Source organism: Vulpes lagopus, chromosome 4 (assembly GCF_018345385.1).
Source record: "Vulpes lagopus strain Blue_001 chromosome 4, ASM1834538v1, whole genome shotgun sequence".
In the NCBI taxonomy this organism is placed as follows: Eukaryota; Metazoa; Chordata; class Mammalia; order Carnivora; family Canidae; genus Vulpes; species Vulpes lagopus.
The window spans coordinates 135383891-135401605 of NC_054827.1; the positions used below are offsets into that span (position 1 = coordinate 135383891).

At 38.0% G+C, this 17715-nt stretch overlaps 1 pseudogene; it reads right to left on the reverse strand.

Annotated features, from left to right (window-relative positions):
• Positions 1–253: 253 nt before the first annotated feature.
• LOC121488871 overlaps positions 254–17715 on the reverse strand; it is a 52084-nt pseudogene continuing 34622 nt past the window's right edge.

Below are 17715 nucleotides of genomic sequence, written 5' to 3' on the forward strand. Positions count from 1 at the left end.
GAACACACCCAAGCCATTCAAAATTTCAAATCGTCTTGTTTTGCTCTGCTTTTCATTTTGTTCCATAGCATTTATAGCTTTCTTCCATAATACACAATATTTTACTATATCTATTACTGGTTGTATCCTCCTGCCGAGATATAAGAGAGGGGAAGTTTGGGCTTTTTTTAAGCCTACAAGAAGAAGTCAATTTATTAATAGAAAACAATAATTTGAGGAATCCTGTTCACAGAGAGTGACCACAGTGACCCCCCTACTTCCTGCAGGTGTTATTGGAGGGCAGGGGGGTGACATACTCAATCTTCCTGGATCATCATCCCTGAGGAGGAAAGGGCTCTGAGGGCTGACTGAGACTCAAGCCCAGGGTCGTGGTTCCCTTTCATCCTGTGGCCTGGAGTTTGATGTGGAGGGCAACGATGCCCAGCTATGGTCCATATCCTGGATGGCCAACAAGGCAGCATATGGAGAAGATTCACCTTAACCAGCCTTCACCTTCATCCTATCAGTCACATGGGCAGATGGCTTCCTTGCCAGAAAGATCAGTGCCATAGACAAAGTGTCATTGAAAGATACAAAGGTGTGGTGGACACCAAATACTTTTTCTCCTTCAGCCACCTGAGGTCTGAGACTGATGATTTGTTCTTTCTTCTTTTCCTTCCCCTTTGCAAGGTGCTGTTTCTGTACAATCTTCTTCAGACTCCATCACCAGAAAGAGCGAGAGTAGAGGGTTTTTACTATTTTGTTCCCTGACACGCTAAAGTGCACTGGATTGAATTACTAGCCAAATCAAGTGAATTTATCTTCATGTAATGAACTTTAAGGGCTATAATCTACATACACATGTTTTTTAATACCACTGGGGATGCCGCAAAACATCCTCCAAATAACATGCATATTCAATACGGGTTAAAGGCTCATCTCTGTCATTGCTTACATAGCACTCAGTGCTAGATTCCAAATAAAAGATCAACACTTAGATATGCCATTACATTCGCAAGAATATTTTTAGTAAATAATAGATTCAAAACTGCGTGTTGTGAAAAACACAATAATGTAAAAACATAGTCTCTAGAGATTTACTATTCAGGAGGGAAAAAGAACATAATTTACATATTTATCTAATGGCTGAATTTCTTCCCAGCTATAATCCTCCATTGTAAAACCAAATAAAATAGTATCTCTTTTTTAGGAGTTTAGACAAAAAAATTTATTCTTCCTATTTTTTCTAAGGCTCTTTAGAACTAGTAGTAAATGAAATGTCTGGTTACCTGGTTAACTCTTCCCTGGATGCTAATAGGATTACAAATTCATTTAAATTTGGCTTTTTAAGGAGTTCCCTGGAGGCCAGGCTAGCATGCTGAGCTCAAGTAATAGACTTTCAGCATCACAATCTAGGTATACACTTTTTTTAATGCCACAGGGACCTTAAAATGGTTTAAAGTAGATGAAATATTGTCATTATGTTCTTATGTGATGTTCTGTAGTGCTGGGATATTTTTAAAATGTTTGAGTGATATTTTAAACAAAGTAATAAAATACACAATCTGTCCCTGGTTGGTACAACTGAAACTATATCTATGGAAACGGAACTCAGTGACCATGAATGTTAATCCATCTGCAATTTCACAAAGAGGTACAAAATGAAAATCTCAATTCCAACCACGGTTTTTTGCAAATGCATTCTCTTTTTAATCTAGTGGGTGACTTGATGTATTTGATATGCAAGAATAATGTTTTCTCCCTAAGGTGTGGATATTAATGTCCTATCTTTTTCAATCTTTTAAAATCTAGGGGCTGGCCTTACTCTTAATGAGTAGACAGTTAATAATAATATAATTTTGGCCCCTGGTTGAGGACTTATGTAATACCCCAATGCTCACACTTGTGTTGTGAAGTTTGTTTTAAACAGAAAAGTAATGACCTCATTACCCAAATACCTGGTCGTTATTACCTATCAATCTGAGTGACTGATTTTATTTTGTCATGCTGTTTCAAATTCCTTTGACCAAAATATCCATTTCTTCCTAAAGCTGCTTTTAAGATGAACTTCTATGACAGCACTTTCTGATACTACTAGATGATAGCTAGGAAAAGGAAAGGACAGATGCCTAGGAAAAGGAGAGTTTTAACTGAGAAGGGAATAGAGAGAAGTCCATGTATAAAATGGTGTAGGGTACTAGTGACATATGTGTATGCCCATGCCTATGCCCATGCCCATGCCCAGGTCTTTGCATATGCCTGTGCCTGTGTCCATGCCTATACTCATGCCTATGCCTATGTCCATCCCTATGCCTTTGCCCATGCTTATGCCTATACCCATGCTTATGCCTATGCTTATGCCTATGCCCATCCCCATGCCTATGCCCATGCCTTTACCCATGTCTATGTCTACGCCTATACTCATGCCTTTACCCAGATCCATGCCCATGCCCATATTCATGCCTGTGCTTATGCCTATACGTATGCCCATGCCCATGTCTATGCCTATACTCATGCCTAAACCCAAGTCCATGCCCTTGCCTATGCCTATATTCATGCCCATGCCTATGCCCTTGCCTGTGCCTATACCATGCTTATACCCATGCCTATGACTATGCCCATGCCCTCACCCATGCCAGTGTCTATATCTATGTCTATACTCATGCCTATACCCATGCCCATGGTTATGCCTAGACCTATACACATACTTATGCCTATGCCTATAGCCTATCTATACCTGTGCCTATGTCCTTGCCTGTATCTATACCCAGGCCTATGCCTATACTTATACCTATACCTGTACTTATACCTGCTTCTGCATCTTCATCTGAATCTCTATTTGAATGGAAGCCAATTAAAAAATATAAACATTCTTAGGGACCACATTTTTTCCATTCAAGATACAAGTAGTTAATATGGAGTTCCATGGAGGAAAATGGATATTTTTTACAAATTAGATATTATTTTATAGAATATGATGATTTATTTTATTGAATAGAAGAATGCCAATGAGAAACTTGATAACATTTTCTAGCCATCAATATCTTAGCATCCTTTGGGCACATTTGAGAATCTTGTAATCTTGAGTCTTTTCTTGCGAACCAAAATGTGATTTAGAGTAGGCTAGGCAGGTGGGATCACCAGACACTGTGCATGAGATTGAACTGGGGAGCTGGAAAACAGTATGGACAGGTCCCAGAGTGGAGGGGTGAAGGCTCCAGAAGCTGGAGGGGATGATGAGAGGGTTTCACACACAGTTCTCAGCTATTTCATAATTTTTCCAGTGTCCCACACTTCATCCATATTCTTTTTTTTATGATTTTATTTATTTATTCATGAGAGAGAGAGGGAGAGAGAGAGAGAGAGAGAGAGAGAGAGAGAGAGAGAGAGAGAGAGAAAGGCAGAGACATAGGCAGAGGGAGAAGCAGGCTCCATGCAGGGAGCCCAATGTGGGACTTGATCCAAGGTCTCCAGAATCAGGCCCTGAGCTGAAGGCGACACTAAACCTCTGAGCCACTCAGGTTGCCCAATTTCTTTTGTTTTAATATGTAATCTTGGTCTTGAATTTCTCCCTTATAAAATTGCTTAATATAGGCTTCACAATATACATAACTAAAATGGAAAAATTTCTAAGAAGCAAAATGTAGTTTCTTCACCTTTAAAAATATAATTGCAACATTTACAACTCACCTTTCATCTTAGCAAGCATATTTAGAAATTCATATTACTCACTCTTCTTGTTTTTTTGCCCAAAACAGCTGGAAAATGGGACATCTTACTTTAGGAGGGTTCAGTGTCACACTCAGTAAAGTTAGAAAACAGGTCAAAGGTAGTTTTTTGGGGGTAGTTTGCTGTTGTGCATGTGAATTATTGTTTTTAGGGAAATGAGTTTCTGTAATTTTGGCTAATCTGTGATGATAGCTATTTCTATTGACAGGTGGTCTAAAACTGTGAATAATAAATCATCTTGCAAAAGAAGAAAAACTATTGTGGGTTAATAAAATATCCCATAATCAATATTTGATCATCTCATACTCAGGTTACCAGCAAAAAAATGTATGATATATGCTATTGCTGACTTATTTTGGGGTCATAGTATTTTGTAGAATGAAATGATTACAGGTAAAAAATGTGGTGCGTAAAATACTAATGTTTTTTAATTGGCCCAATACCAATCTCTGTCTCTATTTCTACCTCTATAAATCTATAGTAGCATATATCTATATCTATATTGATGTATGTTCCTAATCTATATCTCTATTGGTATAGATGATAATACAGAGATAGATAGGTACAGATATAAGTATTAGGTAAGGGTACAAGTGTTGATATAGATGATTTTCATAGTTTACTCAGGTTGCTATAACAAGGTACCGTAGACTGGGTGGCTTATAAACAACATAAATTGATTTCTCACTGTCTGAAGCTGTAAGCCCAAGATCAGGAAGCTGCATGATTGGGTTCCGGTGAGATCCTTTTTTTGACTTGCAGACTGCTAACTTCTCATTGTATAGTCATGTGGCAGAAAGGGGGTGAGACAGTGGTTTGGAGCCCATTTGTGAAGGCACTAATCACATTCAAGAGATCTGCACCCTCATGAAATAATTAGCTACCAAAGGGCTTACCTCTTAAAACCATGACACTGGGGACTAGGATTTCAATATATGAATTTTGAGGACACATAGACATTCAGTTCACGGCAATCACCATTATCCTAAACCATTCTACATGTAAATCAAAGTAACTGGGACTGCTTTCCTCATGCTATGGGTGTAGTGTAGTAGCTGTGAAAAATATGTATCAGTCACCTTTGTCTCCTCTAAGTTGCACAACTGTAGTTGTGAAGTCTTATAATTTGAATTCTGAATCTTCCAAAATCTGCAGCTTATTTTTGTCAAAGCTGGCAATTTTCACTGACTTATTCACCAAACACATAATGAGCTCTCACTCTTTACGAGGCATTGTACTAGATGCTGAGAATACAGAAAACAGGACTTGGTCCATACCTTTATTTGTTTTCTGGTAGGAAAAATGCAAATGTACTAGTAAACATAAAATTAAAACACAATATGATATAAATGAGGTGCCATAGTAGGAAAATAAGGGACATGAACCTAAACCTGACTTTTACAAAGAGACTCAGGTTTATCAAATGGTAGGGCCTGGAATTTCTCTGTGTGGCATAAGCTTGATATGCTAGGAAAAACCCTTACTATTTGGGATTCAAGATTTACCTTTCCTCTATCTGAGGAAGAAGGGGATGAAAGCACAGCCTGCAGGGATCATTTTTTTTCTTGAATATGTTTAATGATTCATTCATCTTTTGAGTATAAAGCTGGGCTCTGTTTAGCCTCCTTGCTCCTAAGGTACCTTTTCCCCAGGTACTGGGCTCTGTTCCTCAAATCTAATCAGAGTCTGGGAATCTGAAGGACTGCAGGCTTCAACAGAGAAGGGAAGAAACTTCTTTCCTTTCTGAATTTGTAGGGTTTGCACAGCAGGCACTCACATATCATAAGCCAGAGATTTCTAATACGATAGGATCTCCAGAACAACTCTGAATGGTACCACTTCCTGGAATCCTTTTCATCTTTTCTCATGCCAGACTGGGTGGTGACCCTAGTTGAATTTTCTCAAGTTAGCTATGCCCCTTGACCAGGATGAGACAGTCTACAAAATTTAAGAGGCACTGTGTTAACTGCCATCCCCTCCCTCACACTATCAACTTCACTATTTCTCTGCTTGTTAGCACTAAAAGTTAAGTGTAGGATAAAAAAAAAATGTTGAAACGTTTATTATTTGATTTACTTATGGGGCTCCTTTGGTAAAAGGCCAAGTAGGGGGGAAATGTTAAAATTACTGTTAATAACTGTCTTTGCAAGTCAGCTCACACTAGCAAAATAAGTTACAACTACCATGTAGCCCAAATTTCCACCATGTTAAAATGTCACTTTTTGCTTCTGATACCTTATATTTTCAAGTTTTGCAGTCGGACAACTTACTTTCCATAGCTCTAACCCATAGTTCTAATGCATTATCAAGTCGATAAAATATTCTTAGGTCAGTTTTTGTGAAGACATTCATTTTTTTACTGATTATGAGAAATTATCACAGTATAACCTATTTTCTAAATGAGCGTGGTTGGCAGTTACAGAGTAGATCGAGAATGTAGCTTTCTTTAATTTAGAACATGTGTGAATTATCATATTTTTACTTGGAATTTCTTTATTTAGCCTCCCCCTATTAGCCTGTTCCTTGTCTAAGCTCCATCTTTACCCAGAACCCAAGAGATTTGTATTCTCAATTTATTTATTTGAATTTCCATCCTTGGGCTGAGAGTTATAACCTGAGAGTTATAACCCCTTCTGATACTCTGGTTCTATTGAACATTTTCTTTTTCTGTTCTCTGCCTCCAACCAAACTACCTTGAGTTGCTCTTTTTTTATGGTGGTTTTGGGGTCCTGGAAACTTTTCTCTTTTTATTTCCCCACTAACAACAAACCTTGAATGGTGAAACTGATTATTCAAGAGTCAATGTAGTTGAAGTGGATATGAACACAAAGATTTGTGTTAGACTGCATGTGTTCATACTCCAACTCTACCCCTTACTGGTTATGTGACTTGGGCAAAATTACTTAGGCTTTCTGGTTCTTAGTTTTCTAGGCTGTAAAATGTCAATAATAATAGTATCTACCACATTTAGTTGTAAAGTGTAAATGAGTTGATATATTTACTACATCCCGTGGTACATAGTAGGCACTGTATAGTGTTAGTTATTATTTGGTTTTGGACCTAATCATAGCCACTGTTCTAAAATAAGATCTTAATAATTTATATCTGTGAAATCTGAGTCTCAAATTAAAATTTGACTTACATCTTATTATCCATACCATGATCATTGACCACCCCTAGCAGGATCAAATCTATAGTTTCTTTTCCCAGGTACTTTTAGAGGGATCATTCTGAGTCTTTGCCAGAATTGCCATTTCAAACACTTTGTTCTTTTTCACTCACAATTACATTTATAATTATTAGGCATCTCATCTCAATTTTTATTTAAGAGAGTACAATTATATTTAAATAGATGAACATAAGTGTGAGGTAATTGTCAGCAGAGTTACTTCTTTGCTACTTTTTTGTAGCCCATCACTACCTTAATGATTTGATCTTTAACTTTACTATCACGCTCTTCTGAGAATAATCAAAATAGGGAAAATTTGGTTGATAGCCAAGATTTACACTAGATAAACATATATTTAAAAAATGCAATTCTTCCTTTGATTAAAAAGTATCAAGTTATTGATAAATCACATGATATAATAGTTAAAATATTATAAGACTTAATAATGAAATATATCCATCCCCTGCCATATTCCTTTCTATCAATGAAGTCCTCTTCTTAATGTCTTATATCTATCCCTTTATATTTCTAAATAATAAACTTATACCAGTGTTTCTAGATTTATCAGTTTTAGAGTTTCTTGACTTCCTGCCAAGAACAGAAGAATCCACTACTCTGATTATTTATTTCCTGTTTATTTCTTTAAAGTTGTAATTAGATTGAAAATCATTCACACACACACACACACACACACACCACACACATCCTAGTACAAGCATACCTTAAAGAGATTGCTGGTTCTGTTCCAGACCAGCACAATAGAGGAGTATTATAAGTGAGTCATGAATTTTGGTTTCCTACTGCATATAAAAGTTATCCTTAGGGGTGCCTGCGTGGCTCAGTCAGTTAAGTGTCTGACTCTTGGTTTGGGCTCAGGTCATGGGGGTGAGATGGAGCCCCACATGGGGCTTCCTGCTCAGTGAGGAGTCTGCTTGAGATTCTCTCTCTGCCCCTCCCCCCATGTGCATGCTTTCTGTCTCTCTAAAGTAAATAATATTTTAAAAAGTTATCTGAACACTGTATTGCAGTCTATTAAGTAAGCAATGATATTATGTCTAAAGAAACAATGTACATATCTTAGTTTTTAAAATGCTTTGTTACTGGGGCACCTGGGTGGCTCAGTGGTTGAGTGTCTGCCTTTGTCTCAGGTTGTGATCCCAGGGTCTTGGGATCCAGTTCCACATCAGACTCCCCACAGGGAGCCTGCTTCTCCCTCCACCTATGTCTCTGCCTCTCTCTCTCTCTCTCTCTGTGTCTTTCATGAATAAATAAGTAAAATCTTTTAAAAAATGATAAAATAAAATGCTTTGTTACTAAAGGTATGCTAACCATCATCTGAGTTTTCAGTGAGTTGTAATCTTTTTGCTTGTGAAGGACCTGCTTCAATGCTGATGGCTGCTGACTAATCAGAGTGGTGGTTGTTGAAGGTTAAGGGGGCTGTGGCAATTTCTTTTTTTTTTTCTTTTTATTTGATTTTAAAATAATAGGATTTCATCCATTTATTCATGAGAGAGACAGAGAGAGAGAGGCAGAGACATAGGAAGAGGGAGAAGCAGGCTCCATGCAGGGAGCCCAATGTGGGACTTGATCTGGGGACTCCAGGATCACACCCTGAGCCAAAGGCAGATGCTTAACCGCTGAGCCACCCGGGTGTCCCTGATTTTTTAAAAATTTAACTTCAATTTGCTAGCATATAGTAGAACACCCAGTGCTCATCACATCACATGCCCTCCTTAAGGCCCTTCACCCAGTTACTCCATCCCCCCAGCAAACCTCCCCTTCAGCAACCCTTAGTTTGTTTCCAAGAGTTAAGAGTCTCTCATGGTTTGTCTTCCTCTCTGATGTTTCTCCATTCAGTTCCCCCTCCTTCCCTTATGGTCCCTTGTACCATTTCTTATATTCTACATATGAGTGAAACCATATAAGTGTCTTTCTTCAAGTGACTAATTTCACTTAACATTATACCCTCCAGTTCCATCCACATCGATGTAAATGGTAGGTACTTATCCTTTCTGATGGCTGAGTAATATTACATTGTATATATCTACACCACATCTTCTTTATCCATTCACCTGTCAAAGGACATCTCAGCTCCTTCCACAATTTGGCCATTGTGGACATTGCTGCTATAAACCTTGGGGTGCAGGTGCCCCTTCATTTCCCTACATCTGTATTTTTGGGGTAAATACCCAGTAAGGAAATTGCTGGCTTATAAGTTTGCTCTATTTTTAACTTTTTGAGGAACCTTCATACTGTTTTCCAAAGTGGTTACACCAGCAATTTCTTAAAATAAGACAACAATGAAGTTTGCTGCATCAATGGACTCTTCGTTTCACAAACAATTTCTCTGCAGCACGCAGTGCTCTTTCATAGCATTTTACCCACAGTAGACCTTCTTTCAGAACTGGAGTCAATCTTCTCAAATGCTGCTGCTGCTTTATCAACTAAGTTCATCTCATATTATGAATCCTTTGTTGTCATTTCAGCAATCTTCACAGCATCTTCACCAGGAGTAAATTGCATTTCAAGAAACCACTTTGTTTTCCATAAGATGCAACTCCTTCTGCATTAAAATTTTACTATGAGATTACAGCAATTCAGTCCCTTCTATAGGTTCCACTTATCTTTTTAGTTCTGCTGATTCTATCCCCGTCTGCAGTTATTTCCTCTGCTGAAGTCTTAAACCCCTCCAAGTCATCCATGAGGGTTGGAATCCACTTCTTCTGAATTCCTGTTAGTGTTGATTATTTTGACTCTTCCACGAATCACAAATTTTCTCAATGGCGTCTAGAATGGTGAATCCTTTCCAGAGGTTTTTTATTTACTTTGCCCAGATCCATCAAAGTAATAACTACCTATGGCAGCTATAGCCTTGCAAAAGGTATTTCATAAATAATAAAACTTGCAAGTAAAAATGTCTTCTTGATCCATGGGCTGCAAAATGGATGTTATGTTAGTAAGGCATGAAAACAACATAAATCTTGTACATTAGAGCCCTTGGGTGGTCAGGTGCATTGTCAGTGAGCAGTCACTTATATTTTTAAGTTTTTTAAAATTTATGTGGAAGAATGAGGGCATGTGAGTGCATGAGTAAGGAGAGGAGCAGAGGGAGAGGAAGAAGTAGACTCCCCACTAATAGGGGAGCCTGACCTAGAGCTCGATCTGAGGAATCTGCGATCATGACCTGAGCTGAAGTCAGATGCTTAACTGACTGAGCTACAAAGTTTCCCCAAGCAATCATATTTTGAAGGGAACCTTTTGTTTTGTTTTTGTTTTTGTTTTTGTTTTTTTTGTCTCTGAGCAAATTTCGACAGTAGCCTTAAAATTTGGTAAACCATGTTGTAAATAGAAGTGTTGTCATCTAGCTTCCATTGTTCCATTTATAAAGCATAGGCTGAGTAGATGTAGCATACTTCTTCAGGGTCCTAGGATTTTCAGGATGGTCAATGAGTATTGGCTTCAACTTCAAGTCACCAGCTGCATTAGCCTCTAGCAAGAGAGTCAGCCTGTCCTTTAAAATTTTGAAGTCAGGCTTTGACTTCTCTCTAGCTATGAAAGTCCTAAATGACATCTTCTTCCAATAGAAGGCGGTTTTGTCTACCTTGAAAATCTGTTATTGAGTGCAGCCACCTTTATTAATGATCTTAGATCTTCTGCATAACTTACTGCAGCTTCTACATCAACACCTGATGCTTCATATTGCACTTTTATATTGTGGTGACAGCTTCTCTCCTTAAACTCCCTGAACCAACCTCTGCTATCCTCAAACTTCTGCAGCTTCCTCACCTCTTTCAGCCTTCATGGAATTGAAGAGAGTTCAGGCCTTGCTCTAGATTGGGCTTTGGTTTAAGGTAATGTTGTGGCTGGCTTGGTCTTCTATCCAGAGCACTTAAACTTTCTCCATATCAACAATAAGTCTGTTTCACTTTCTTATCATCCATGTATTCACTAAAGTAGCACTTTTAATTTCCTTTAAGAAATTTTCTTTTGCATTCACGGCATGGCTGATTGGCTCAAGAAGGCTGCCTTTGGACTATCTCAACTTTTGACATGTTCCTCACTGAGCTTAATCATTTTAGCTTTTGATTTAGTGAGAGATATACAACTCTTCCTTTCACTTGGACATTTAAAGGCCATTGTAGGGTTTTTAACTGGCTTAATTTCAATTTTTTGGTGTCTTTTGGAATAAAAGGGCCTAAGGAGAGGGAGATATAGGGGATGGGCCATTGGAGCAGTGAAAACTCACACACCGGTTATCAATTGAGTTCACCATCCTATACGGACATGATCATGACACCCCCAAGACAATTACAGTACTAACATCCAACACCATAGATCACAGATCATTATAACAAATACAATAATAATGACAAAGTTTGAAATATTGTAAGAATTACCAAAAGAAACAGACATGAAATGAACCAGTGCTGTTTGAAAAATTGTACTGATAGATGTGCTTGATTCAGTATTGCCACAAACCTTCAGTTTGTTAAAATAATATCTGTGAAGTGCAATAAAGTGAACAGAATGAGTGAACCATCTATTATGTAGAAACAGATAAACTGGTTTAAAGAGTAATTGGGTTAGAGAGGCATATTTGATGTGCCTATACGGTGAAATCACTTGGTGGTAGGCATTCGAGAGGGTGAGGCCAGAGGGTGAGGCCATGGGCAGCAGCTGCTTGCTCACCAGTAGAGATATATCTCAACATTTTAATGAACTATACAGCTGTCCTCATGTATGCAGGATGAATGTCAGCCATAGAATCAGTATATTGAACTTGGATTTATTGCTTTTGTGGTTTATTAGCACAAGCTTCATTAGAAACAAATCTTTAGGTAGATTTCAAATCTGTATTTTTTTAAAAGTATGTTTTTTTTCATTTTTTATTAAATCCAATTTACTGCTATGAAGTAAATAGGGGATATTAATAAATAATAATGGGGTGGGTGAGGGCAGACTGCTGCCTAGAGTTGCCAGGGCAGGTTCTTCTGGAAATGAGGCATTAAAACTGAGACTTGGAGGTCAGAGGCTGAAATGCTGGGAAGAGTAAAGGGAATGCTATCTTAGGTAGAGGGAATGGCAAATTCCAAGTCTCTTTGACAGCAAAGAATTTGGTATTTCCGAAGAATTGACACAAAGACAGAATGCGATTTTTTAAAAGATTTTATTTATTCACGAGAGACACAGAGAGTCATAGGCAGAGGGAGAAGCAGGCTCCCTGCAGGGAGCCTGATGTGGGACTTGATCCTAGGACCCCAAGACCACGACCTGAGCCAAAGGCAGATACTCAACCACTGAACCACCCAGGTGCTCCTGAATATGATTAATAAAATTTTCAAGATCAGAGTTCTATGCAGCAATAGCATCACATATAAGAAGGTTATATAAAACTGTATAAAATTATTTGCACAATGTGGATCAAATACATTCATGGAGAATCTTTTCTAAGGGGCATAATGTACTCTGATGGGTATAGTTGCCAGATATCTCCAGTTTTCCCTGATATCTCTGATTTAAAATATCTTAATAAGTTGAAAACTTATGTCACACAAAAACCTAACACACAGATATTTATACCAACTTTATTCTCAATTGTCAGAACTTGAAAGCAACCAATATGTCCTTCAGTAGGTGAAGGGATAAATAAGCTGTGGTACATCCAGATAATAGAATATTATCCAGCACTACAAAGAAATGAGCTACTAAGCCATGAACAGACATGAAAGAACCATAAGTGCTTATTACTAAATGAAAGAAGAAGCTTAAAAAATCTATATACTGTATGGTTCCAGTTGTATGGCACTCTGGAAAAGGCAAAACTATGGGGACAATAAAGAGATCAGTGTTTGCCAGGGGTTGGGGAAGAAGGAGGGAAGAGTAGTGGGGTCAGAGGATTTTTAGTTCAGTGAAACTATTCTCTACATGTCGTTATACCATTGGTCCAAACCAAAAGAATGTACAAGCCCAACAGCAAACCCTAATGTAAACTATGGATTCCAGGTGAAGAAAATGTGTCAGTGTAGGTTCATGGTTGGTAACAAATGTACCATGCTGGTAGAGGATGTTGTTAGTGGGGGAGGCTGTGTGTGTGGAGGGCCAGGGAAGTATGTGGCATTCCCCTCAGTTTGGCAGTGAACCAAAACAATTCTAATAAAGTATATTTTTTCCTAAAAATTAGTTTCTTTTTCTTCATAATTACAAAAGATAGATCATGGTCCATGAATGAATGTTGCTCTGGACAAATGATTCCTGTTTATATAGGTCATACCTAAAATGAACTGGGTAGATGTTCACACTGGCTAATGCTGAAGTTATCTAAGGATATTTTCTATCAAGTCAGTCTAGACTGACTGCCCAGACTTCTGGGCATTTCTCAAACCTTCTCAAATGGCGAATGAGTTAATTAAATCTGCCACCTACAATTACCACTCACAAGCATATCAGATTCATAAGAGAAAAAATACACATCACTTGAGGATAAAAAGCTACATGCAGGAGTGCCAGTAGAATACATTCTACCCTGGTCTATATTTTGCCAAAACAAATGGTTATTTGTAAATTCATGGGAAAAAAAATTTGTTGACACTCTACATTTAAAATGGCTCCTTTGCCATTTTATTTTTTTTATTTATTTTTTTTTCCTTTTTTTTTTCCTTTGCCATTTTAGACATGTTACCAGGAAAGGCTGAGTTCTGATAAATGTAATAAAATTCCTGAATGGGTAAAATAATAGTGCCCTTCGTGCTTTCATTTGATGAATGCCTCATCATGAGTAAGTAACCAATGTGAAAGCTACCTGAAAGCTATCAGATGCCAGAGAACTGTATGTCAAACACCTGTGCCAGGGCATCCTGCCAATGCTTCTTCAGGTAGTTAATTCATCAAATAAACCCTTTAACAAAAGCAAAGGTGTGTTGGTAAATGTGTAACAACCAGCTCCCTAATGCTTTGACTTGTAGCATTTCATAATTTCTGGGGTGTAAATACAGTAGTCTCCCCTTACCTGCAGTTTCTCTTTCTGTAGTTTCAATTGCCAGAGGTCAACTACCATCTGGAAGCTGATGATCCTCCTTTAGAGGAATCGGTGGAAGGTCAATAGTAACCTAACACTACATCAGAGTGCGTACATCATTCATTTTGCTTCATCTCATCATGTAGGTGTTTTATCATCTCATATCATCACAAGAAAAGTGAGTAGAGTACAATGAGATATTTTGAAAGAGAAACCATATGCACATATTTTTATTTCAGTATATAATTATAATTGCTCTATTTTACTACTAGCTATTGTTGTTAATCTCCTACTATGCCTAATTTATAAATTGAACTTTATCATAGGTGCATATGTATAGAGGAAAATATAGTGTTATATAGGGTTCTGTACTATCTACAGCTTCTGGCATTCACTGGGGTGTGGGGGGTGTCTCAGAACCCTCCAGATAAGGTGGACTACTGTACTCCCACCATGTGGATTTGCAGTAACAAATGTGATGGCACTGAACATAGAGTTAGGAAGAGATGCACACAGTTGGCTTCCCTGATCAAGTACAACCCGGCTCCAACACACTACTGGTCCAGAGGATCCTTTTTCTCAGTTCCAGAAATAGGAAGGGGCTACTCATTATTTTGTTTTGTAGAAACCACCTCGTTTTGCCTTTATGGGTTGCAAATTCTTCTTTATTGGCTTAAAAAAACTGATTTTTTTTGATACTCCTTGAAGTGTATCTTCCCAGGAAATCCACATACTACCTTCCTCTGTTGTATCTCTCTCTTCCCCTGATGCAATGACCTGCATAATCTTATGTCTTCTGCTATTTTGAATGTGTAATTCAGCTGTGAAGTGGCTAATTGGAGCCAGTCTAATTGTGCCTGTGCTATACATGTAGCATTGAGTAGAGGGCCAGAGCAGTATTGATTTGGAAGAAAGGCAAATTCCCTGATGCACTGGCAGTGGCTACACTGTATCTAAGAATATGTCATTGATCCATTGAGTCAGATGGGAGAAAAACAACTCTTACAGTGTCATGAACACCATGTATCTAGTGAGACAATTAATATCTGTATTAATATATTAATATCTGGGCAGCCCAGGTGGCTCAGTGGTTTAGCACTGCCTTCAGTCTAGGGCGTGATCCTGGGGATCCAGGATCGAGTCCCACGTTGGGCTCCCTGCATGGAGTCTGCTTCTCCCTCTGCCTCTGTCTCTGCCTCTGTCTGTCTGTCATGAATAAATAAATAAAATTAAATTTAAAAATACATTACAATTATTAAAATATATATATTAATATCTGCCATGTATATTATTTAATGCAAAAAAGTAACTTATTTTTACAACATTAAAAACTCAGGTTTCTATCTGCCAATAATTGTAGCAGAGTATGAACAATAGGTGATGGATATGGTTTAAGATGAATAGAGGTTGAAATCAGACTTGTCCATTCTCTTCCAGTAAACTAGTGACATATTTCAGAGGGAAGAATTTCCTTGAGGAATGGTGAAATTCAGATGCTGTACTGTGGAGGAAAAAAGAGAATCCTGGGATCATAATATAGATAATGAATATCTATTGTTTAGGAAGTTTTCCTATTTCTCCCCACAATCTCCATTTGATTCTGCAGACCATAACTCTAAGTGTTGGTTCTATATATTCTAAGCTTGGAAATGATAGCCCTCTTAAAAATCAGCTGAACATATTTACTTCTTCCAAGTGCATATTTTTTCTTGAAACAGGGTTAAGTTTGCCTCAAAAAGCTTTAACACATATTTCAGAGTCTCAAAACTGGTTATGAATAATAGATATGCACTTCATAGCAAAAATATAGGATCATTTCAAAATGGTATGATTTAGTGTTCATTATTCTCAGATGCATATTTTGCTTTTTAGGGAGATGGAAAGCAAGAGAGAAAGTGCGTGTGATAGCGAGTAAGCTATTTAAGCATGTAGCTAGAGATATTTAAGAAACTTTAATACCTTTAGACTTTTGAAACTTTAAATATGTCACAGCAGAACTGTATAAATGACTCAAGTAGAAAAACATTTCTTTTGTTAAAAAGTACATAGTTTCAATGTTTATTAATTGGATTTTGTAATGGTGATGAAATGCTCTCAACATATTTCAGCATCACCATTTCCCCCTCCTAGAATTCTACTAAACACTATAAAAATGGCTCCTTAGAATCTTTAGAAAACTGGAAAATTTCAAATAAAAAACAACTTTCCTCTTCACCATGTCTAATGGATGGGATTAATAAGTGATAAACAAGATTCATCGAAAAACTGAAAGGTCTATAAATTATGAGAAAATACAAAATTCCTTCTGCATAAAATCACATTTCTGGTAATTATTGTAAAATGAATTCAGCAGTTGATTAGAAGGCAAATCTATAAGCAAATAAAACTTTGATAAAAGAAAACTTTTTTTCCCTTTATAATTGCGCTTTCCATGTTAATCATGATGACAAATGGATTCATTATTTGGTTCAGATGAACACATTTCCAACATGAGTTCTTATTGACCTTACCCAGTCAACTTTCAGGAAGGCACAAGGCTTAGTTCTAATGAATATTTATGTCCTGCACAATCTCATGGGGTGACTATGTCATTAGTGAGATCATGTAACTTTCTTTGGCTTCCAGGGTAAATGTCAATAAAAGTAACAGCCCCATGAAATTGGAAGGCGCATTAACTGCTTTCCTGGAGGAGGCATATGAGAGGTCATCCTGGGAGAACAGTAGCTCTACAGTGGCTTGCACATAATTCAAAGAAAGTATGAAAGTTTGGACCGCCCTTGTAGGAGAGCACATCAATATTTCATTGAAACTAAAGATTGAATCTGTTGTTATAAAGGAAAACCAGAGTGAGAGACAGGGCAGCAGGTATCTGTGGCCTGGGGAAGAAAGTGGTAATGAAAACAAAGTGTGAGGGTCAAGAGGACTGTTAGGCATGACCCTTATTTTCTAGCACTTGCCACTACTTTTAACCCAAGCCTCCGATAGTCTATTTGGGGAAGGCCAGCTGTATTGCTTTCTCTGCTCCATCCGAAGCTGGTTTGCTATAAAACAGACTTCCTTATGAGGCAAGCCATGACATTCTTTCAATTCTTCAAGGTCTCAATGAAGTAGCATTGTCAGTTGGAATATTGCCGTCTTGATTCCCTCTCAGCAATTTATTTACTAGACCAGTGTGTGGTTCAGGGTCCTGGGAAAGCAGTGCTCAGGACAGGAATTGACTCAGGTTTGGGCTAGTGCATGAAGAAGACAGAACCAAGAGTCAGGGTATGAAACAGGGAGGAGAAACAGAGGGTACTAGTGTGCAGGTCATCAGCGTGGACCCCAGGGATCAACTCTTCAGGGGACCTTCTAGGAGAATGGGAGCCTGGGCATATCCTTTTTTTCTTTTTCTCATTTCCTGAGTGTTGCTTGTAGGGCCATTACCTTCCTGGCACTTCCACCTTGCATCTGAGTGCAGGGTGGAAGCTCCTGAGGTTCTGGAGAGAGAGCTCTCAGGCAGAGAGAACAAGCTCTCATGGTGGGAAACCATCATTCAGCTGGGAACTGTCAGCAGCCCTTAGAGAACTCAGGCAGACAGAGGGGCTGTGAAGTTTCAGCCATTCTCATAAAGTTTAAGCATGACTAGAAGTAACATTATGTAATTTCCCCACTGCTCTTGTTTCGACTATCTGGCAAACGATCAGTATTGTACCCCTAATATACATTGCTTGCCTTTAATGGCTCTGTGATACATTTAATTTTTTCAATTTTCTCATCTGTGTCATGGAGATATTAATATACAAAATAGGGCTGCCAGGTAAATTACAGGATATCCAGTGAAATT